Source organism: Notamacropus eugenii, chromosome 6 (assembly GCF_028372415.1).
Source record: "Notamacropus eugenii isolate mMacEug1 chromosome 6, mMacEug1.pri_v2, whole genome shotgun sequence".
NCBI classification, from domain to species: domain Eukaryota; kingdom Metazoa; phylum Chordata; class Mammalia; order Diprotodontia; family Macropodidae; genus Notamacropus; species Notamacropus eugenii.
Genome location: NC_092877.1, coordinates 121973824 through 121997145, shown reverse-complemented (window position 1 = coordinate 121997145; position 23322 = coordinate 121973824). Strand labels below are relative to the sequence as shown.

The following is a 23322-nucleotide window of genomic DNA, read 5'->3' as shown; positions in this document are numbered from 1 at the left end:
ATTGATCATTTAAAATCATTCTGGGGACTCTATTTAGCAAAACTGCAAAGAAACTGTGAAGTCTTAGAATTTCCTCTTAGCACTCATAATGACCCTAATTTATATGAGAATCAACTTTGGGAACGACTTGAGTGATGCTGGTGACCATTCTTCTACTTTCCTTCTAATACCTTCTGGGAAGCAACAAATCATTGTTTCACTGGAAAAAATACCTAATAAACTAGTTTCCTTTGCCATTTTTGTAATGGCTTAAGTGGATTTGGGGTTGTTGTTGGTTTCAGTCGTTTTGTTGCTCATTGAGTTTTAGGTATCTCTCCTTTACTAGCAATAAGCGTGTAGCTTGTTAGCACTGAGTGAGTTTTACAATTAAAGGGCTGTATGAAGTGAAACTGTTTGTTCCTGTACCCTAACATATTAAAACTCTCTCTATGTAATTACAGATTCTAGTGTATGTGAAAGCATACTGTAAAACTCTATATGCAGAGGTATATATCTGTCTCTGTATCTCTTTTTCCATCTCTCTATTTATTTTGACCTCATTCATTTTAGACCTTAAAATAAAACCATGAATCTGAAAAAGTAAACTCTATATGCCCTAAGAGGAAAACAACCTCATCACTATAATGAACCTGTTGACTCAGTATCCTCATCTGTAATATGAAGACCCCTCCAACTCTAACAGTCCAGGGATCCATGACTATTTGGGGTAATGCACAAGACAGGTGAGAATACATTCTATGACAACAATCTCAAAGGAGTTATCCCAATATTTTTGGTGTCATAGAATTTTCCCTGCTCAAAATATTAGCTCCCTGTTGCCTCTAAGATAAAATACAGCCTCTCCAGACTCACACTCAGCATTTAAAGCTGTCCACAATTTGGGTCCAACTTAATTTCCCAGCATTACTTTACATTCACCTTTGAGAATTTCTTACTTTGTGTATTTCCATTATAATAGAATTCAGCTGAGTGGAGAATTGATGAATAGACTACTTCCTCCAGTGTCAACTACCTTCCACCTGGCCTTTTCCTGTCAATATTCTCTTTTCAGGTTCATTCCCTGAAGACAATAAAGTAAGCAGAAATAGTAGGAAGGAGTCAGTGTGGTAGGAAAGAGACTTGGATTCAAACTCAGATTACCTGAATTTATATGGAGGCTTTGACACAGTGAATGATCTGAAGAATTGAGGCTTCATTTTCTTCCTGTAAAATGAGATGGTCAGACTAGATGATTGCTAAGATTCTTTGAAGATCTAAAATTCTACAATCTTATGACATAGCTATACCTTTATTCTGTCTGATGTCAGAGGATAGGACTAAGATGTAAAAAGGCAAATGGTTGCTTAAAATAAAAAACATTTTTTGTTTCACTAGCAATTAGAGTAATCAAAAATTGGAGTGTTTTTGGAGGATGGTAGGTTGAAGAACCAATGTTCTTCAAGCAAAGATGGGCTGACCATTGTCAATCAGGTAAATTGGATAGAAGACAGACTAACTTGGATTAAATGTCCACTGAGGTCCTTTCTAAATCTGAGATTCTAGAACTTTGTGATTCCTTTTGACAGTGTAAAAAGAATCCTGAAATTGGCTGTCAGAACATAATTCTGAATAAAGTTCTCTTATCTTTCTACAAAGAATGAATTTCATTCCAGTATTTCCCACTTCAGTAGATAGCGCAAGTATTAGCCTCATTTCATGGAAGAATAAAATGACTCAGACATGCCCAGTCACACAGCTACAGTCTGAGTTAGCATTTGCCTAGCTTGAGTTCAGCACTCTTTCCATTGCACCACATGGTATGGCTCTATTTTTCTTGTTTTCAGGTTCTCTCTTTTCAATTCATCATCCACACAGCTACCCTAATAATCTTCCTGAAGCACATCTCTGATCCTGTTATTCTGCTGCTCAAAATTCTTCACTGGCTCCTTATTGCCTCTGAGATAAAATATCAACTCTCCAGCCTGCCATTTAAAGCTATCCAAGATTTAGCTCCAATCTCTTTTTCCACCTTTGCAGAAGCTAAATTCCAAACTAAATTTCCAGCTTTTCCCTGAACCTGGAATTCTGTTTTGCTACTTCACAACTTCAGCCACCTCTTGTGCCTTTTCATCATTTTCTTTTGGAATCCATATCTTCTTTCAAGGCTCAGTTCAGAAACTACATCTTCTCTGAAGCTTTCCCTCGTCTCCCCTAGTAGTAATATGTTCATTTATCTTCTCTCCAATTCCTTGTTTGTTTGTTTGTTTACTTATTTGGATATGCATTGCATCCACCAGTAGACTGTTACAGGCTCCTTGGGGTCAGAGACTGTCTTTTCTTTTCATTCAACAGCACCTAACTGGTGTTTTGCACGTATATAACATGTTTGCTGAAATGAATATGGCTAACAAAACATTTCACAAAGAAAGGGAACATAAGTAAGTTTTTCTCAACAAACATTAAAGCAAATCCATTTCCTAGGCAATGCTGAATTTTAAAGTTGAGAGCTAGGATGACCTGCAGAATACACTTTTTTGGAAATTTAATATTTTTCCTGTCTATTCTAATGCAATTCTGTCAATTGACTCAAGGAAGATGCCTTAATTTCTATGTTGATTCCCTACCTTGTCTGGGTTATTACATTGTTCTTCTCTGTTTAATGGGAATGGCAACAATGACCTTCTTAATAGGATGTTTATGAAAGTTCTTTACAAAGGACAGATACAGAGTATACAGAGTAGCATTGGTAGCTAATGCTTTAAATGTATTCACCACCTACATTTTTGGGCCTAATTTTCTTCAGTTATAAAACAAGAAGGTTGCACTAGATTCTCGTTAAAGGTCCTTCTGGCTTTAGAGTTTTATGATTCTAGACACATCGTATTTTTTTCGTTTTATTTTGAAAGGTTCTATGGCGATACAAAGGAAAGAAGCCAGACACATTAGGTCCAAATACCAGAACCTATGACTGGATTCCTCAGAATGATCTTCTTGCTGAGACTATGGATTAGAAATAATGAAATTAATGAAATCTTCTCTTCTTGGTTCTCTTCCATTGTTGGGGGAGGGAGAAACACGTTGTCACTAGTGGAACACTTTTCTGAGTTAAGTATTGATGAAAATTCTCCATACCAAGAAATTAAGTGGTTTATTTTATGAAATATTTCCAATCAATAAGAGACCCTGAGAGAAAAGTTAATGTACAGTGAAGTGATTTAGAATTTGGGAGACCTAGGTTCAAATTTGGTCTCTGACACTTATTAATTTAGTTTCTCTGTACTAATGACTGCACACTATGAGCCTTAAACAACTCTATAACTCAGCAATTAAAAAAATCATTATCTGTTTTAGTGGAAGAAGTTCTTACACCTAAGAAATCATAGGTCTGATATTGTATGTAGATTAATTGAAGGACAGTGCATTGAGTTAAGGTATTATGAAAAAAAACCTGAATAAATTAAGTTATATATTCCTTCTTGATCCAAGTTGTCAGTGGCGCCCTAAAACATCTAAGGCACTCTAAAAGAACTGAAATAATTGATCAGGCTCACAAAAGATTGCAAACTAAATACAAAGAGTTGTGAAATTCAGCTAGCCTTTCCCAGGTGTTTCCTTCCTCTTACTATCTAAGGGGAGAAAGGGTCCCCAAAAGATTCTAGTCTTTCTGTGTGGCAGATGGTTGGTGTCCCCATATGGTTCGGTAAAGTGGTGAAAAAGAAAGACACAAGCAGACAAGGAGACAGGACAACTCCATTTATTTATTTATTTATTTTATATATATATATATATATATATATATTTTTTTTTTATTTTTTTATTTTTTTAATGTTTAACAATCACTGCCATACAATTGTGATTTTATCCCTCCCCACCCACCCCCCACTACCTCCCTCCCTCCCCACGACTGCATACAATTCTGTATAGATTCTACATATACTTTCCTATTGAGTATATTTTCACTATAGTCATGCTGTGTAGTCAGACTAAGATAAATGAAAGAATCCGTATAACAAATCAGAACATGATACACAAACAGATACACATACACAAACATGATCTGCTACATTATGTGAGTGACTTCCATATTTCTCTCTCTGAGTGTGGAAGGTATTTTGCCTTGAGGTCCACCATTGGGATTTTTTTTTTTTTTCAGAAGTTCTTGTGTTATTACAAAAATCTAAGTCTACCAGAAAAAGCTCTCACACACTGTGGTTGTTGCTGTGCATAAAGTTCTCCTGGTTCTGCTCCTTTCACTCAGCATCAGGTCATATAAGTCCTTCCAGGCCTCTCTGAAGTCTTCTTGTTCATCATTTCTTATGGCACAATAGTACTCCATTACATTCATATACCATAATTTATTCAGCCATTCCCCAATTGATGGACATCCCCCTGACTTCCAGTTTTTGGCAACTACATAGAGTGCTGCTATAAATATTTTTGTACATGTGGGACCCTTTCCCATTTTTATGATCTCTTGGGGATATAGTCCTAGTAGCGATATTGCTGGGTCAAAGGGTATGCACATTTTTGTAGCCCTTTGGGCATAGTTCCAAATTGCTCTCCAGAATGGTTGGATGCGCTCACAGCTCCACCAACAATGAATTAGTGTTCCAACTCTCCCACATCCTCTCCAGCATTTATCATTTTCTTGTTCTGTCATGTTTGCCAATCTTATAGGTGTGATGTGGTACCTCAGAGTTGTTTTGATTTGCATCTCTCTAACCAATAGTGATTTAGAGCATTTTTTCATATGATTATAGATAGCTTTAATTTCTTCCTCTGAAAATTGCCTGTTCATATCCTTTGACCATTTATCAATTGGGGAATGACTTGTATGATTATACATTTGGGTCAGTTCTCTATATATTCTAGAAATGAGGCCTTTATCCCCGAGCTTAGCTGTAAAAATTTTTTCCCAATTTACTACATCCCTCCGGATTTTGGTTGCATTGGGTTTGGTTGTGCAAAAACTTCTCAGTTTAATGTAATCAAAGTTATCCATTTTGCATTTCATAATGCATTCTATCTCTCCTTTAGTAAAGAATTCTTCCCTTCTCCATAGATCTGATAAATACACTATTCCTTGCTTCTCCAGTTTATTCATGGTATCAATCTTTATACCTAAATCATGTACCCATTTGGACTTTATTCTTGTGTACGGTGTCAGGTATGGGTCTATGCCTAATTTCCGCCACACTGTTATCCAGTTTTCCCAGCAATTTTTATCAAACAATGAGTTCTTATCCCAGAAGCTGGGGTCCTTGGGTTTATCAAACAGAAGGTTGCTATATTCCTTGCCTACTGCATCTTGAGTGCCAAGTCTATTCCACTTGTCTACCTCTCTGTTTCTTAGCCAATACCAAGTGGTTTTGATAATTGCTGCTTTATAGTACAGTTTAAGGTCTGGTAGCGCTAGGCCACCTTCCCAGGCATTTCTTTTCATTAGTCCCTTTGATATTCTGGACCTTTTGTTTTTCCAAATGAATTTTGATATTATTTTATCCAGCTCTAGAAAGTAATTGTCTGATAGTTTAATTGGTATGGCACTAAATAAGTATATTAATTTGGGTAGAATTGTCATTTTTATTATATTAGCACGGCCTACCCATGAGCAACTAATGTTTTTCCACTTACTTAAATCTGACTTTATTTGTGCAAAAAGTGTCTTGAAATTGTGTTCATATAGTCCCTGGGTTTGTTTTGGCAGGTAGACTCCTAAGTATTTTATACTGTCTACCCTAACTTTAAATGGGATTTCTCTTTCTATCTCTTGCTGTTGAACTTTGTTGCTAATATATAGGAATGCAGAAGATTTGACAACTCCATTTATTGATCCGAAGGTCCAGGTTTTTAAAGACAGAAACTGCAAGCCTATGTGACCATTTCCTTGTCTCCCATCCTAGTAATTTGGTCAGTCTTATTGTCCTAAAAGAATATTATCCTAGAGGGCACCTGTCTGTTTTATATATCCCTTGTATTCTGTAGTTCTCTTGTTTATCTCACTGTCACAGCAACATCCAGGGGGGCCTGGAGAGCAATTCTGGACGATAATGAGCAGTCTCAGAGAACAGGTTTTCCTGAAGTTCTAGCCTGAAATTGCCAACAGCAATTCCCCCTTTCTTTTGATGTAATTGGAGATAATGTACTTGGGTTTGAAGATCTTTCCCATGAGAGAGAAGGCACCTATAAATAGGTGGCCTGATACAGAGAAATAAAAGTATAGAGGTAATATAGACATGAGCCAATGGAAGAAGGATGCACAGGGAACTGTTTTAGTACAATAATCCCAAATTACACTTGCATCTTCATTGTGATCAAGATTTTCCTTGGAGATCCAATCTATACCATTAGCACTCTGATTAAGATCTTCAATATCCAAAGCAAGACTGCTATTCCCCATATTCCATTCGAATGATTTCTAATCTTAGTCCTATAGAGCTATTGTAATAGACAGGAGTAACACAAATAGAAATGAACCTACAATCACATCTCATGGACAATCTTGTTTCAAGGACATCCACTTTGTTTCCCACCACCACAAGAGTTTCCCTTAAAATATCCATTAAGTGGTATGTACAGATAAACCAACTGATAGAGAGGAAGCCAATGCTGCCACAAAGCTTACAATGCCTACACCTTTACTTTTGGTAGGCATTAAAGCAAACCTAGGATGCATAATTACAAAAATAATGCTAGTATTAGCTGTAGAAGAAGCAAAGCATTCAGGATAGTACAATTAAAGCATGTTATATTCCATGTCCCTTGTTCTGACATACGTATAGTAACATTTTTCTTGGGGAGCGATCCATTCAGGAATAATCCACTCCCCCCAAGTCAAGCAATTCCTGGAAGTTAGGGGATAACCAGCCGTGCAATATAATGTTTGTATCATTGTTCACAGATCAATAAGGAGATTGACATCTCACAAATGGAAGAAAATTATTATGTTCAGTATCCCAACTAGCCATCTTATAGCATGGTGGTGAATTGGTCTTTTTTATGGGCCCCTGTGTTGACTCATTACCTTTTATCCTTAACATAAGTATTCCCTAACTCTACGGTATTATTTGTGCAGTGATATTAATGATGGAAAGCTGTAAATAGGGTGGATGTTCAAAGGCATTAATACTCTTTGCCAAGCACATAGGATTCATATGGGTTAATCCCATAAAATTATATTTAACTGATGGTGAAGAAGTATTTTTTCTATCCATATCAATTTGTTTCCCAAAAACCTTTGACCCACATCCTACCAAAATTACCTCCTCTATCTCCTCTCCCCATGCCACCACCCTAATTCAAGGAGAATTATATAGAAAAGCCCATCTATCTCCCTCTCAATAAGTTCCTTCTGCTGCAGTGGTCAGCTGGAGGGTGCCCAGAAGCAGAACGAGTGTCTTCGTTGTCCTGTTAGTCCCATGACGGGTTCATCATGATTGTGGCTTCTTCTCTTTCCTCTTTTCCTTGATCCATATCTTCTCTAGTGTGTGGCAGACGTCAGATGTTTCTTTCTGGTACCCAGATCATTTCTTCGCCATTTCCTGTGGAAATACTCACCCATGCCACATTAAGGGTTCTGATGGCCCATGCTACAGGCTTGCCTTTGGGTTGTTCCATTTCACCTTCACTTTATTCCAATCAGTGAGGTGTGTTTTACCTTTATGAAATATTTTGAGCAGGTATAAGTCTCTCTCTGTCTGGTGTCAGGAAATTTATGGTTTATAATACCATGTCAACTCTTCTTATTCTTTTGCCTTCTCCCCCTTGCTTTTGTTTTTGGAGGAGAGCTTTTATACTGTGATTGTGATGTTCTTCAATGGCCTGACCAGTAGGATCATATGGGATGCCAGTTCTATGCTGTATTCTCTCTGACAGACAGAACTTATAAAGGCTTGACTAGTGTAAGCTGGGCCACTATCTGTTTTTATAATTTGTGGAATACCTAGAGTTTCAAAACACCTAAACAGATGATCAATAGCAAATTTGTTGATCCCCCAGTCAGTGGTGTGGCAATAGTATAACCTGAATATGTTTCTATAGTCACATGAAGGTATTTATTCCTTCCAAATTCTGGGACATGTGTGACATCCATTTGCCATATTTCAAGAGGATTGCATCCTCAAGGATTGATAGATGTATTTGATGGAGCTGGCAGAAATGAAATGCAATGTGGACAAGACCTTACAATGCTTCTTGCTTGCTCTCTAATAATGTGAAATTACCTGCGAAGCATGGAAGCTGACTGATGAAACTGGTTGTGGGAATGCTGTGTTTCTAAAACTGCCAATGTGAGCAAGCTGTCTGCTTGTCTATTTCCCTCTATTATAGGCCCTAGCAGTTGTGTATGAGATGGGACTCAAGAACTTTTGGGGTAAGTGATGAAGGTCTCGGCTTCTGAAATTGCTTCCTGCTGAGACTGGATGTAGAACTATCCCTACCTTGATGAGTCCTGTTCAAGGGGTGCATAGCCTGAGCAGTTATCTGGCAGTTGATGACTTCTACCCTGGAAAGGACAAACCTAGCATGGAAGCTAGACAAAGACCAAACAGGCACAAAAGGTGTACAAATAAGAGGCAATTTCCCTGGCATAACAGACAAAGGAAGGCCAGGTTAGGCCAAGGGCAACAGATTAGAATATGAAAGGCCAGATTAAGTGGGAAGATTCGGGGGGAACCTGTCTACAAGTTTGAGTATGACTGGCCAGGTGAGGAGATTCAAGGGGAAGTTCAGGGAGGTTACCAGAGTCTGAACCCCATCATTCAGACTGCTTCACTTTCCTTTATATTTCTACCATAGACAAGATAGTTTACAAGTTATTACTCTTCACTAACATAACTGTCTTGGCTTAAACAAAAGAGATTTCAAACTTGAACCTTACAACGTTACATCATTGTTTCATAGTCTAGTATCACCTTCTCTGATTATATGCACTCTGGAAGAAAAACTTTAGAAATCAAGTTGTTAATAAGTTCACACACTAATTTTAACTTTTCCTTAGGCCATGGAATGATTACAAATTGAGATTAAAATAGCAGGATCTTTTCTGCTTTGTAGCTCATTACATATTAATTTATCAACACACTGTCTTGAAAATGAAAATTTAGTAGGCTGTACAAGAGAGAATGTTTTAAAATATTTCTTCTAAAAGTGTTTTCTTTTGTTTTAAAACAGTTTAAAATTTGTCCTGATGTTAACAGAGTCACTAAACTTTTATAAAGAAAATTAGTTGAAAACCTTTAAAATCATATTTCTCTTTTTACTTTCAAAAAAAAAAAACCTTTTAAAATTAAAACCCATTAAAGCTTAGCTGGTATAAAAATGTCCTTAACTGACATGAATTCCCAGTATTAGAACAAACCAAATTCTTAATTATCACAGAATTCTTAGATATCACAAAATGCTTTAGTCAGAAAGGTGCAATATACTCTCACCTTGATAACAGTAGAGACTGATTACAGAAAAACACTACTGCTTATAAAATCCTTTTAAACAATGGAGACATCTTAGGTGAGTCTTAAGTATTTTACTTAGATTGCTGAACATGTTCTAATTTCAGATAAAAATAATATTAGATTTCCCAGTAAGATTACATAAAAGGGGCTCACAGGTTTTGTTGGTCACTTGCTATTGATCATAGAAATTAGGTATAGAAAGAGAAAGCAGGGACACATGACATAGCAAATATGACAGCATAAAGCATCTTTGACTCTGTTTGAATTCAGATAAGAGTAAAATTCTCCAGTCATGCAGTGTCTGTTTCATAGCCAGACTCAGGAATATTCAGGTGGGAAATATTCCCTTTAAGTAGCTTGTGACATTTCCTTCAGATACTGTTTTAATGCAAACAACTACACCCAAATTTAAACTCAAAACAAAAATATTTATGGTCCCAAATGTCTTTCTCTTTAAACAGCAATTCACTAGTCAGCTCAGAGCCAGATAGTCTTTTCTATCCTCATAGAGTGGCAGTAAGCAATAAAGATTTACCAGGACACACCTATATAAGGGAATTCAGTTTAAGATCTTTCCTTTTCAAACTTAAAACTTGTCCTGATGTAAAAACCAATCGCCAAAAATCCTCTCCATTTATTACAACTTCTGAGCAAATCCTATTCATTGTTTAGAATTTGCATAAGCCAAACAAATTTCTTTCTTATGGCTGATGGCCTCGTCCACAGGGATGGTTTCCAGGGGCCTTAGCAATTTTACAAAATAAAGAAGATTGGTAAGAGCCCCACGTGTGCCAACTCCCACATATACAGGACAACTGTTCTGAATGGGCAGAACTAATCTGAAGTTTTCATTCAATTCCTTTCTTTCTACACACAGTAATCAATTAACAATTTTAGGCTTAGCATTAAAGTAGTAACTGCAAATAACTTAATTAACAATCTTTGCCAAATTGTTTTAACTGAAACTTTTTTAAAAGGCAAAGGTGAAAATACCTGGTTTTCTAAGTGACAATAACAAAAAACAAAACATTATAAGAAAAGGTTAGCGGGACTGATAAAATTAAAAATAAGATAACTGGTTTTACACAATTTTCCCAACATCTTTCAGTTTCAACAAAATTCAGATTAAAAATTGGTTTCTCTTACAGTTTCCAGGTTACAGTGGTTACTCAAGTTTTACAATACAAGAATATTTTACTATAATTTAGAAACACAGTAATAACACAAATAGTGAACATTAGGTGACAATCATTACATTTCCAAACCATCACTCAGAGAACAGGTTTTCCCAAAGTTCTAGCCTGAACTTGCCACCACACTCCATCGGAGCCATCAATATTTCTGAAAGTAGATAACTTAGATGATTATAATTACTAAAATTTACTGAACTGTTAAATCATCCATTGGTCTGTTGATAATCTTAGCCTCCACTACACTAAAGGCAGCATGGTACAGTAGTATTATGCTGAATTTGGGGTTAAGGGATCTTGGTTCAAATCCTGACTTCCTATGAAGTAAATTTTGACCTTGGTAAGTTATTTATGTTTTGGAGGCCTCATCCTCTTCACGTGTAAAATAAGAAATAGTTGAACTACATGAGTTCTGAGACCCCTTCAAGTTCTAAATCTGTGCTCCTAATGATCAAAATGGTAGAACATTTGGGTAAAGAGTTAAAGTATCTTTAACGTGTTTTATTAATATTTGATAACTATAATTAAATATAACTGGTTTTCTTTGTAATCTTCTGATATTTTATGCTTTAGAAAACAATATTTTGATAAGAAGTTCACAGGTTTAACTTTACTGCCAAAGGTAACCATAACACACATGCATACAAAAGGTTAAGAACCTCCGTAATGAGAGACTTAATTCCTTTTGGAAAAAATTACTCCAAGGATTAAGTCTGTAGATTCTTTCAACATTCTGAATCATCTCAAATTGTGGGGGCATGGGGAAATAAATTATAAGAGGTTCACAAGAAAAAGAGAGAAAACAGACCTGGTAAAGTCTAAACCTGACTACTTACTTAGGTTAGCAATGACAACTAAGAATCAAGTTGATTAAAGTGAGAGAAAGTTCCAAGTTACCTGCTTTTTGTGTTCTTGTTGTATTCAGAGAAATAAACAGGAGTGGGTTGCCACAGAAATAGTCTATCAGACAAATCCATAAAAAGGAGGTACAATTGTTCAGAGGTTCTACTGAAGAAAAAGAGGCCTTTCTTCTCTGGTTTTCTCCATGTACATTCTTTAAACATTCATTAAAAGATGCAATGTAACATATTTTTGGTCCACCTTCAGTTACTTTGCCTAGTATTTGTAACAGTAGCCAGAGATCAACATGCAGACATTGTCTCATGTTCTTTCCTAACACATTCAAAGTTCCAAGTGCTCCCATTTTTATACCAGTTTGTTACATTAATACCACTGCCTCAATGGGTTATACTGGCCATTCCTTCTTCTGTTTTCTGAATCCATCATAAGTTAATTAAACTGATCCGCTTTCCTTCTGTTTCTATCCTAGGTCACCCCAAAACCAAGGCTTTTATCACTCATGGTGGAACCAATGGAATCTATGAAGCTATCTATCACGGAGTTCCCATGATAGGTGTGCCCATGTTTGCTGATCAGCCTGATAACATCACTCACATGAAGGCTAAAGGAGCAGCTGTTGAAGTAGACTTTCATACAATGACAACTGCAGATATGCTTAATGCTTTGAAGACAGTCATCAACAACCCCTCGTGAGTATCATAATTCAGTGCTTCCTTACCACTGATAACTTTACCTAACAGTACTGGGAATTGGTACAGTGAAACAAACATTTGGTGTCAAGGGACCAGTTTGAATCCTTGCAGAATGCCAGGCCTGGAATCATGAGTTCAAATATGGCCTCAAACATTTACTAGTTATGTGACCTTGGATGAACAGCATCACCCTGTTTGCCTCAGTTTCCTCATCTGCAAAATGAGCTGGAGAAAGAAATGGCAAACCACTCCACTATCTTTGCCAAGAAAACACCAAATGGGGTCACAAAGAGTGTAACTTGACTGAAATGACTAAGCCTCTGAGTAGCATTAGGACAAATCATTTCACCTCTCTTAGGAGGTTGGATTAGATAGTCTCCAAGATTTGTGGAGGACCCTGAATGCATGATCCCACACTCCTCTTAATTAAATGCCACATTTTCAAAGCATTTATTTTCTTCTCTTATGCTTCTCTTCTTTCTCTCTGTTTCTATTTTCCTTTTTTGAGACTGTCTCCCTATCTTGCCAGGGTAGAACAATAGTGGCCACTCAAGGACCAACCCCATTACTGTTTAGCAGGAAACATTGACACAATTTATTTCTGCCCTTGTCCAGTTCCTCCCTTCTTAAACAGCTTAGTGGCTTCCTATTCCCAAGGTCTTCCCATATTGATGCTTACCAATCCATAAAACCTCTAGCCTGACCTGTATTCTGGATTAAGGTTTTGATGCATCATGAAGATGCTAAGCACCCTAGACATGCCACGCATCATCTTACTCCTTGGACATGACTGGCTTCCCACTTGCTTACTTAGCAACTCTTGTCTTCATAGCTGCTAAATGATGCCTGTTTTGCTGCCAACCCAGCTGCTGCTGGGTAAAACAGGAAAGAAACAGAAGAGGGCACAATTTCCTCAAATACTTAATGCAGATTGGCTTGAACCCTTTTGTAGCTCAGAATTCCCAGACTCCAATGATCCACCACTCTAATCATCTCCAATAGCAGGGACTGCAGGTATGCTTTGCTGTCCTTGGTTTAAAAGAGCTTCTTTTCAGTGAAATGATGTATCTGAAAAGCAGCTATCATATTTCGTCATGTATTTCCCTCTACAACATGCTACTGAATCTCTATAAGATGCTTATAGAAAATTACACCCAAAAGTCACTTAATAAGTGTTTTCAATTGAATTAATGAAAATTGAAATTTCAATTGAAATTAATGAAAATATTAGTGCGTCAGAAAATTTTCAAACTACTGTTTAGAACAAATGTTTCCAAATGTTGTAGCTGCTTAAGCATTTCAGTAAAGCTATGACCTTATCATCTCTTCACAAGTGAAACTCACAACATTGACAACTTCTCACCCTTCTATTCGTATCTTTCCATACACATCATCCATAGATGATCTACTCAACCCAATGGAAGACTTCTATTAGGTCTTTTGCCACTTTGTGGACACTAGCGCAGGGCTAAACCTATTCCTCTGTTTTCTGGTGCTCTGAAACTTCATAAGGGTTCCCATATGATTAGAAAGGGATATTGACCAGTTCTGTGCCTGTGATGATTTTTCACATATGATTCACAAAACAAATGCCCTATGGGGGAAAAATACTTCATCAATAATGAACAAGAATCCTATTTTCTGTTTTGCAACATTTGATGAAGGAGAAGAAAGGAATAATTTTTTTCTCTTTCAGACACTAAGTCACATGGTTCATACTTCATCTCCCGTTAATAAAAGATAAGTTTGTGGCTGGAGTAGAAAGATGCTCAACATCCTTGACCAGCTCCAAATAGGAATATCTGCCATATGATGACTTTGTAGGTATTCTAAGAAGGAAAAAGTAACTTACTCTCTTCTGTTTTGTGTATGTGTTTCCATTTCAGATACAAAGAGAATGCTATAAGATTATCAAGAATTCACCATGACCAACCCGTGAAACCCCTAGACCGAGCTGTCTTCTGGATCAAGTTTGTGATGCATCACAAAGGTGCTAAGCACCTTAGACCTGCTGCCCATGACCTCACCTGGTACCAGTACCACTCCCTGGATGTGATTGGCTTCCTACTTGCCTGTGTGGCAACTGTTGCCTTCATAGCCATCAAATGTTGCTTGTTTTGCTGTGGGAAGCTAGGTAGAAAAGGAAAGAAACAAAAGAAGGCATAATTTCCCATGATACCTGAAGCTAAGGATGGGGTATTGAAGAGGTGAGAAAGGAACCTGGAAGATCTCCACTTTAGTATAATGTAGTCTACCTGCTGTGAGATTGAAACAAACTCCTCCTTTTCCCAATTCAATAATGTTTGTATGACTATTATTATGTGCAAAGCATTATCGATAAGTCCAGAAGGAGATGGAAAAATAAGTAGGATAGTACTCATCCTTAATGACGTTATAATCCCTGTAGAAAGATAAAATGTACACAAATAATCAGAGTGGCACTTATGATATGATAGGAGATATTCCCAAAGAAGCGCTTTAAGAGAATTTTTGTTCTTTCATTACCTAGTTTGAGATATTAATGTTTTTCCTAGATAAAGTGGGAAAACTAAAATACCAAACTCATTGTAAAATAACGTTAAGGCACAGGGGAAAGACACAAAATTCAAATGGAATTTTTCCTCAATATTCCGTTTGATCTTGGTTGCCTGGCTGTTTTCTGTTGATCTCAAATCTGTCCTTTCCACTTCCACAATTGTGATTTCACACCCTAGAATATAATTTCCAAGACTCATTCAAGCACCTTTTAATCTTGATGTATGAGGACAAACTTGACCCAAGTGGTTTCTAAACATAGCTTGTTGCTCTACGACTGATAATTCAGATACCTGAGATCTACTACACATTTTGCTGAGTGACCATGAGACTGCATGTCTCTGGTGTTCAAACAGTTTCCTCATTTGCAAAATGAGAAAGGACCTATAAAACTGGAAATGGACCAAAGACCCAGAATTCAGTGCTGATACTTTGACTCAGTATCTATGACATAGCTGGGTCAGGGCTGTGGAGATACAACGTTGCTCATGGGTGAAACTTACTGAAGTGTAACTTTCATAACCAGAGTCGTTAGAGTTTACTTAAAATATTTACCTTATTCTATGACATCAGAGTAAAGGAGCGAAAAGTCTTTACTCCATTTTTAGACCCAAAGGTCTCTTCTCTTTATACTATACTATTGAATCTCAAACCTCAGCAATGGAAATGGGACCAGAATTTTGTGCTCAACATAACTTTGTCATTGTGAGCATTTTATACCAAGTCAGAACATGACAGAATGTTGTCCTCCTTTTGCCATCAAACATTTTATTGCAATATATGCCTTAGCTTTGAAACTCAAAATGGCTCATGGCAGTTTTCTACTAACCACATTGCTATTCACATATGGCTATAATTATCCTTGATATGTGCTTCAACCTTTTGGTTCAGCATTCCCCAGTTCTAAGTTCATTATTATCTTCTTTCCAAAGAAGTAGTGGAATTTTCATTTCATTCAAAGCAGAAAATATGCTTTGGTTTATGTATCTGAAAACTCCCACCTTACAGATCTTTTCTGAAAAGTGGCCTGAAGACTCCCAAATATAGGTGACTGGAACGTGAACATAATTCCACTGAATTGTAAACTATTTGAGCTTGCCTTTCCCTTCCCAGATATCTTCTCCTGTTCTCTTCTTCTCAATCCCATCCTCCTGACAGGCACAAGATCAGGGAGCTAATGACATTGGATGCCTCAAAGCATTCCCTCAGTTATCAGACTGATTGAACTTACACACCAAACTCAGCAGAATAAAAAACTAAAATTTACTGAAAAAAGAATTTAGTTGATAAGAGTTTCCCAGGGCCTGCCAAATCAGGAAAATAATTTAGGAGTAAGTGGGTCTGTGCTCCAAATTAAAAAAAAAAAAAACAATCTAAAGCTTCTCTATTTCTAAAGAGTATCCACTCAAGCCAATTACCAATCAAATGATCTAAGATCATAGGATGCTCTTAGAGTAATGTGTGGTGATGGTAGCACCTGTTAGAAAAGGATTGCTAAAGAATTTCTTTCACATTTCATCTTGACTAGTAATACCTAAATTTAGAGCAAAGTAAAATTACTCCTATGTTGTATAAGAAGAATTACACAGAATGCTTTTCCTTATTCAGGAAAAGAGATTATCTCCAAACTGTTCATGGAAAAAGTAAGAGTATCTTAGAGTACACTATAAAGGAATACAAGAGGAAAAATTATTGTTCACCAGTAGTATAAAACAAAACAATAACAAAATAAAAATCTTATGAGTACCACGCATTTTTACTTTTGTTAATCATTTGTATTGATCAATTCTTAGACCATAGTCACAGTAATAAGACCCTGTGGGGAAACACTGAATTTTGTTCTCTAGAAATTAAGCTCTCATTGTGCCATCTAAACAAGAGTGCATTGTAAACCCTGTGTCTTAAAAATAATGGGGTTTCCTACAATTCTAGTTTAATCTTTTGATAGTGTTTGTACCTTAGTTAAATCTTTTATTTCTTTTTCTAATTTTAAAAATTAATTATGAACATAGTCCATGGCATTTTATCTCTTTGTAGATTTCAAACATCATGCAGATCATACAAAACCAGGTATTTTTCTGAGTCTTAAAGTTTCTACTTATGCACAGAGCTTTATATAACACTCCTTAAAATGCCTATCAGTGTGCTAATTAAGTTGATTAAGCATTATATGTTTGTAAGTGTTGGGAGAAAAGCATACACACACACACACACATACACACACACATACATATATATATATATATATATATATATATACAGCTGCTGTAATTCATACCATTGTAATATATATTTCTACCTAGTAGTAGTTTAAGATCTACACATGATACATTTTCAGAGGACAAGTGCCCTCTACTGGCTTGATTAAAAACTGTAAATCTGGGCAGAGTTAAGATGGCAGAGTAGAAAGACACATATACTCTAGCACTTCCCCCAGAGACCACAAAATACCTGTAAAAAATGACTCTCAATAAATTCCAGAGCAGTAGAAGACACAGAACAATGGAGTGAAAGAGGTTTCCAGCCAAGGGTAACCTAGAAGGCCAACAGGAAAGGTCTATCTCACAGGATGCTTAGCAGAGCGGAGCCCAGCCCTGCCCATGTGGCATTGGGAGGAATAGGACCTGAACAGAAATCCCAGGCAGAGTTCCCAGTAGGGAGGGTCTCAGATCCCTAAACCCACAAGTGACAAAGAAAGCTCCAAAGATCAGTGTAGGAGGCCTTTCCCAGATGGGTGAGAGGAGAACGTGGTTCCTCCAGCAACAGCCCCAGGTGGTAGCAGCAGCACCACTAGCAGCAGCAGGCTACAAGCAGCTACAGTGTCCAGGAAGCAACCTGGGTTCAGTGTTCTGGCAGCCCAGCTTAAAGTCTCTGGAGGCAGGGAGCAGTTGATATAAACGTCAGCCCTCAGTGATGGCCTCACCCACCCCCCCAAAGCCCCAGGGAATTGAGCAGTTGATTTGAATCTCAGCCTTGAACATAGTACAGGAGAAAGGAGGGGTAATAGGACCCTCCTCTTGATAAAGGATCCCGAAGTCAAGTAATTAGCTGGGAAAATGCTCAAAAAATTAAGAAAAATAAGACCAGAGAAGGTTACTTCCTTGTTGAACAGATGTATCCTCCCTTCCTTTCACATGAGGAAACCAACACATGTTGTCACAGGAAATCAAGAAACCTGCCTCCAGTGCCTCCAAGGGAAATGTAAAATGGACTCAGGCAATAGAAGAGCTTGAAAAGCAAGTTAGCAGATATCTTCCATTTATTTTAGTTCGACTACATAGCATGACTATAGTGAAAATGTACTCAATAGGAAAGTATATGTAGAACCTATACAGAATTGTATGCTGTTGTGGGGAGGCAGGGAGGTAGTGGGGGGTAGGTGTAAAGGGGATAAAAATTTAATTTTATGGCAGTGATTGTAAAACATTTAAAAATAATAATAATAAAATAAAATTTTAAAAAGAAAAAAAAAAGAAAAGCAAGTTATCAGCTTGCTAAAGGAGAACCAAAAAAATGCTGAGGGAAATAACACCTTTAAAAAGAGGCTAACTCATTTGGAAAAGAAGGTCCAAAAAGCCAATGAGGAGAGGGAAGTTTTGAAAACCAAAATTAGCCAAAGGGAGGAGAAGGTGGTTCAAAAGCTCACTGAACACAATAGTTCTTCGAAAGAGAGAACTGAGTTCAGGGAATATAAGGACTTTGTGATAAACCAAGCAGTTAAAGAACAAAACCAAAAGTTTGAAAAAGTAGAAGATGATATGAAACATCTCACTGAAAAAACAACTGACCTGGAAAACAGATACAAGAGAGACAATTTAAAAATTCTGGGACTACCTGAAAGCCATGATCAAAAAAAGAACCTAGACATTATCTTTCATGAAATTATTAAGGAAAACTGCCCTGAGATTCTAGAACCAGAGGGCAAAATAAATATTCAAAGAATCTACAGAACACCGCCTGAAAGGGATCCAAAGAGAGAAACTCCTAGGAACGTTGTGGCCAAATTCCAGAGTTCCCAGGTCAAGGAGAAAATATTGCAAGCAGCTAGAAAGAAACAATTCAAGTATTATGGAAATACAATCAGCAAAACACAAGATCTAGCAGCTTCTACATTAAGGGATCAAAGGGCATGGAATAGGATATTCCAGAAGTCAAATGAACTAGGACTAAAACCAAGAATCACCTACCCATCAAAACTAAGTATAATACTTCTGGGGAAATATTGGTCTTTCAATGAAATAGAGGACTTTCAAGCATTCTTGATGAAAAGACCAGAGCTGAAAAGAAAATTTGGCTTTCAAACACAAGAATCAAGAGAAGCATGAAAAGGTGAACAGCAAAGAGAAGTCATAAGGGACTTACTAAAGTTGAACTGTTTACATTCCTACATGGAGAGACAATATTTGTAACTCTTGAAATTATTCAGTATCTGGGTACTGGGTGGGATTACATACACACACATGCACACGCGCACACACATAGAGACAGAGTGCACAGAATGATTTGAAGAGGATGGAATCATATCTTAAAAAAATGAAATCCAGCAGTGAGAGAGAAATATATTGGAAGGAAAAAGGGAGAAATGGAATGGGGCAAATTATCTCTCATAAAAGAGGCAAGCAAAAGACTTATTAGTGGAGGGATAAAGAGGGGAGGTGAGAGAAAAACAGAAAAACATGAAGGTTACTCTCATCACTTTCCACTAGAGGAAGGTATAAAATGCACACTCATTTTGGTATGAAAACCTAACTTACAATACAGGAAAGTGGGGGATAAGGGGATAAGCAGGGTGAGGGGGATGATGGAAGGGAGGGGGTGGGGAGGAGGGAGCAATTTGATGTTGACACTCATGGGGAGGGAAAGGATCAGAGAGAGAATAGAAGTAATGGGGGCCAGGATAGGATTCAGGGAAATATTGTTAGTCTTATACAACACGACTATTATGGAAGTCATTTGCAAAACTATACAGATTTGGCCCATATTGAATTGCTTGCCTTCCAAAGGGAAGTGGGGGGGGAGGGAGGGAGGTAAAGAAGTTGTAACTCAAAGTTTTAGGAACAACTGTCGAGTACTGTTCTTGCCACTAGGAAATAAGAAATATAGGTAAAGGGGTATAGAAAGTTATCTGGCCCTACAGGACAAAAGAGAAGATGGAGACAAGGGCAGAGAGGGATGATAGAACAGAGAGCAGATTGGTGATGTGGCAAGTAGAATGCTTGGTGTTTTGGGGTGGGGGAAGGGGACAAGAGGAGAGAAAATTTGGAACCCAAAATTTTGTTAAAATGAATGTTAAAAGTTAAATAAATAAATAAAATAAAAAATAAAATAAAATAAATTATAGGTTTTTGGTAGGGGAACATATGAGGTTAAGTATAAAATTAAACTATTAGGTTTAGGACTTTAGGCCAACAATAATAAGTTAGGGTCCTTTAATTGTTAGTAATAGTGTGGAGACAATTCGGTCAAGGGCTTCTGAAGTTAGCATACGTAGCTATTATTTTTGTCTCAGTTGGTTAATAGTAAAAAAAAGTTGATTTGTGATCTATATTGTAAATGCTTTAAACAAAGTATCACCAGACTGAAAGTTGGAATTTTTTTTTGTGATATGAACTGTGCTAAAAATAAAAATAAAAAAAGAAAGAAAAGTTCAGAAGGAAACATATAAGAGCAACTTTGAAAATATCACACTGAATATATCATATGTAAGCTGTAAATAAAAGTCAAAGTTTCCCATAAAAAAACCTGTAAATCCCTATATAACATTTAAATTCATTTTTCAAAAGTACACTTAGAATAAATATGATTATGACACTGTTAATGTTACTTCTGGAACTTGAATGAAAATAGCAATATATATAATTGCAAATCCTTTGTACCTTGATTTCAGGTTAATATACAAATGAGCTCTATAAATGTATTTTCCAAACATTTAAAAAAAAAAAGAATGTTGTGGTATGTGTATTTTTTAAATTGTATTTGTTTTATGTTGGGGAGTGGGGAATCCTAAAATTTATGGGAACATAACAGTCAATGGCCTAGATTTCTGCTTACTTTCCTGATGGGGTTCTACCTAAAAGCAGTAGAAAATAGATTCATTCCAGAAAACATCCTGGTATTGAACACTTCCACTATCAGAATGGTTTGACATGTGTAGATGTCAAAGGTATTTGACATGGATCAAATCTGGTCCCTGTATGACAAAAAAATCCTTTTACACCTCCCTAACCCAGTCACTATTCCACTCACCATAGATCATTCAAATCTTTCATCCTTTCAAAACCCTCCACATTTCCCTCTTCCTCTCCCACAGATGAGAACCTCGACTTATATTTCACTGAAAAAATCGAGGCCAGTAGCTGAGCTCCTTTTCTCCACTCCTCCTCATTTCATATTACTCAAATAACTTCCACCACTATCTCCTCCACACCAGTCTCCCAGAAGAGATAGCCTTTATCAAGGCAAACCCCTCTATACACATATATAAGAAATCCTAATCCACCCTCTCTTCTCTTATCTTTATGCCCTCCCTATATACTATATACTTTCCTACTGTCTACAACACAGACTATATCACCTCCACCCACAAAAAAAAATCTTCATTTGCCCCATCTATTGCTGTTGTCATCCTATCTCTCACCTCTTTTTTGTGGGCACATTTCTTGAGAAAGCTGTCAACAATCACTGCTTACACTTCCTTTTCTTTGACTTCTGAACATCTGCAGGCTGGCTTCCCATCTAATGACTCAACTAAAAATGTTATCCATTGATACAAATGATGTCTTAATTGACACTTCTAATGGCCATTTTTCAGTCCCCATCCTTACTGATCTCTCTGCACTATTTATCACACACTTCTCCTTGACACTTTTTTTTTTCTTGTGACAATTAACAAATTTGAGAGACATAGTTTCTAGGTAACATAAATATTTTATTTATGAGGTCAGCAGGTTAATAACAGGATGGGCATTTCTAAGATCAGGAGGTTAATAAAAGGATGCTCATTTTGCTGTCTCTCTTATACCAAAGACAATCATGGTGTAGGATTCAGAGCTCATAAACCTCTCAGAACAGAAGGTGATCCATCAAACAGTAATTAAATCTAATTTGTTAATGTGATTAGAGATTGATTGTTCTCCTTCGTCCTCAGGGAGGAACTAAACTTCATCACCATGATAAAGTGAAATCTCATTGTCTCTGACTGGGGCTGGTCAGACCAGTATGAAATGCTCTACTACAGGTTGGGCGCAGATATTTCATGTGAATACTTGAGGTGGATACCCCAAATTTGTGCATCCTACTTTTATTTTGTGCTGTCTCAATTCTGCTTTTGTCATAGAGCCCAGTACCCTTTCTGATATGGGTACATCTTGCTGAGCAGTCCTGTGCCAGTGTCTCCCATATTGCACAGTCAAATCCAAAGTTCTTGAGAGAGACCTTGAGAGTGTCCTTGTATCGACTCTTCTGACCATCATGTGATTGCCTGCCCCATTCCAGTTCTCTGTAAAATAGTCTTTTAGGCATGCATACATCTTGCATTTGAAAAATGTGACCAGCCCATCAGACTTGTACTCTCTGAAGCACAGTTTGAATACTTGGCAGTTCAGCTCAAGCAAGCACTTTAGTTTCTGGTTACTTATCCTGCCAGGTGATCCTCAGAATCTTCCTCAGACAGTTCAAATGGAAACAATTCAGTATTCTGGCATCACACTGATAGACAGTCCATATTTCACTGGCTTACAGCAATGAGCACAACAGCTCTGTAGACCTTTAGTTTGGTAGTCATTCTAATACATGTTTGCTCCGAAGCCTTTCTTCAGAGCCTCCCAAGCACTGAGCTAGTTCTGGAAATAGCTGCATCAACCTAATTGTCAATGTGTACATCCCTGGAAAGTATACTGCCAAGATAAGTGAACTTATCCACAGTGTTCAAAACTTCTCCATTTGTTATAACTGATGGTTCCACGTATGAATGCTGCAGTGGTGGCTGATGGAGCACCTGTGTTTCCTTGGTGTTAATGACTGGGACAAAATTAAGACAGGCAGCAGAGAACTGATGGATAATTTGTTGCATCTCAGCTTCAGAGCCTACATTAAGCAAACAGAAATCATGCATCAACACTCCCTCCACTTTGATCTTGGCTTGTAGCCTTCTCAAATTGAAGAACTGACCATCAGTATGGTGGTTGACCTTGATGCCATGTTCATCCTCTTTGAAAGCATTTGAGAACATGACTGAAAACATCATGCTGAAAAGCATGGAAGTAAGCACACAGCCATGTTTCACTCCATTGGTGACTGGGAAGGTACTAGAGCAATTAAATTTCACTGGTTAATATAATTAGAGGTAGACTACATTAGAATGAAGGGCTGAGTATCTCTTGGATAGGGAAAGTATCTCTATACCACACTACTCATAGCTTCAGGCTATCAATTCAAAGCATATATACTCCATCCAGTCCTGAGCTGAATACAATAGTTTCCCCTGGGTGGGGCCACAAATGAGAAAGTGAATTCAATCACACAATCAGTAATGTCCTCAAGAACTGAAAAAGTCAGGACTTTGTAGAGGATACGGTGGAGTTCTGAATCTCCCCAAGATATTGTTTGTTAACA

General features: G+C 37.2%; 1 pseudogene; it reads left to right on the top strand.

Annotated features, from left to right (window-relative positions):
• Positions 1–16458, top strand: part of LOC140511754 (UDP-glucuronosyltransferase 2B31-like) — a 30707-nt pseudogene extending 14249 nt beyond the window's left edge.
• Positions 16459–23322: the final 6864 nt, after the last annotated feature.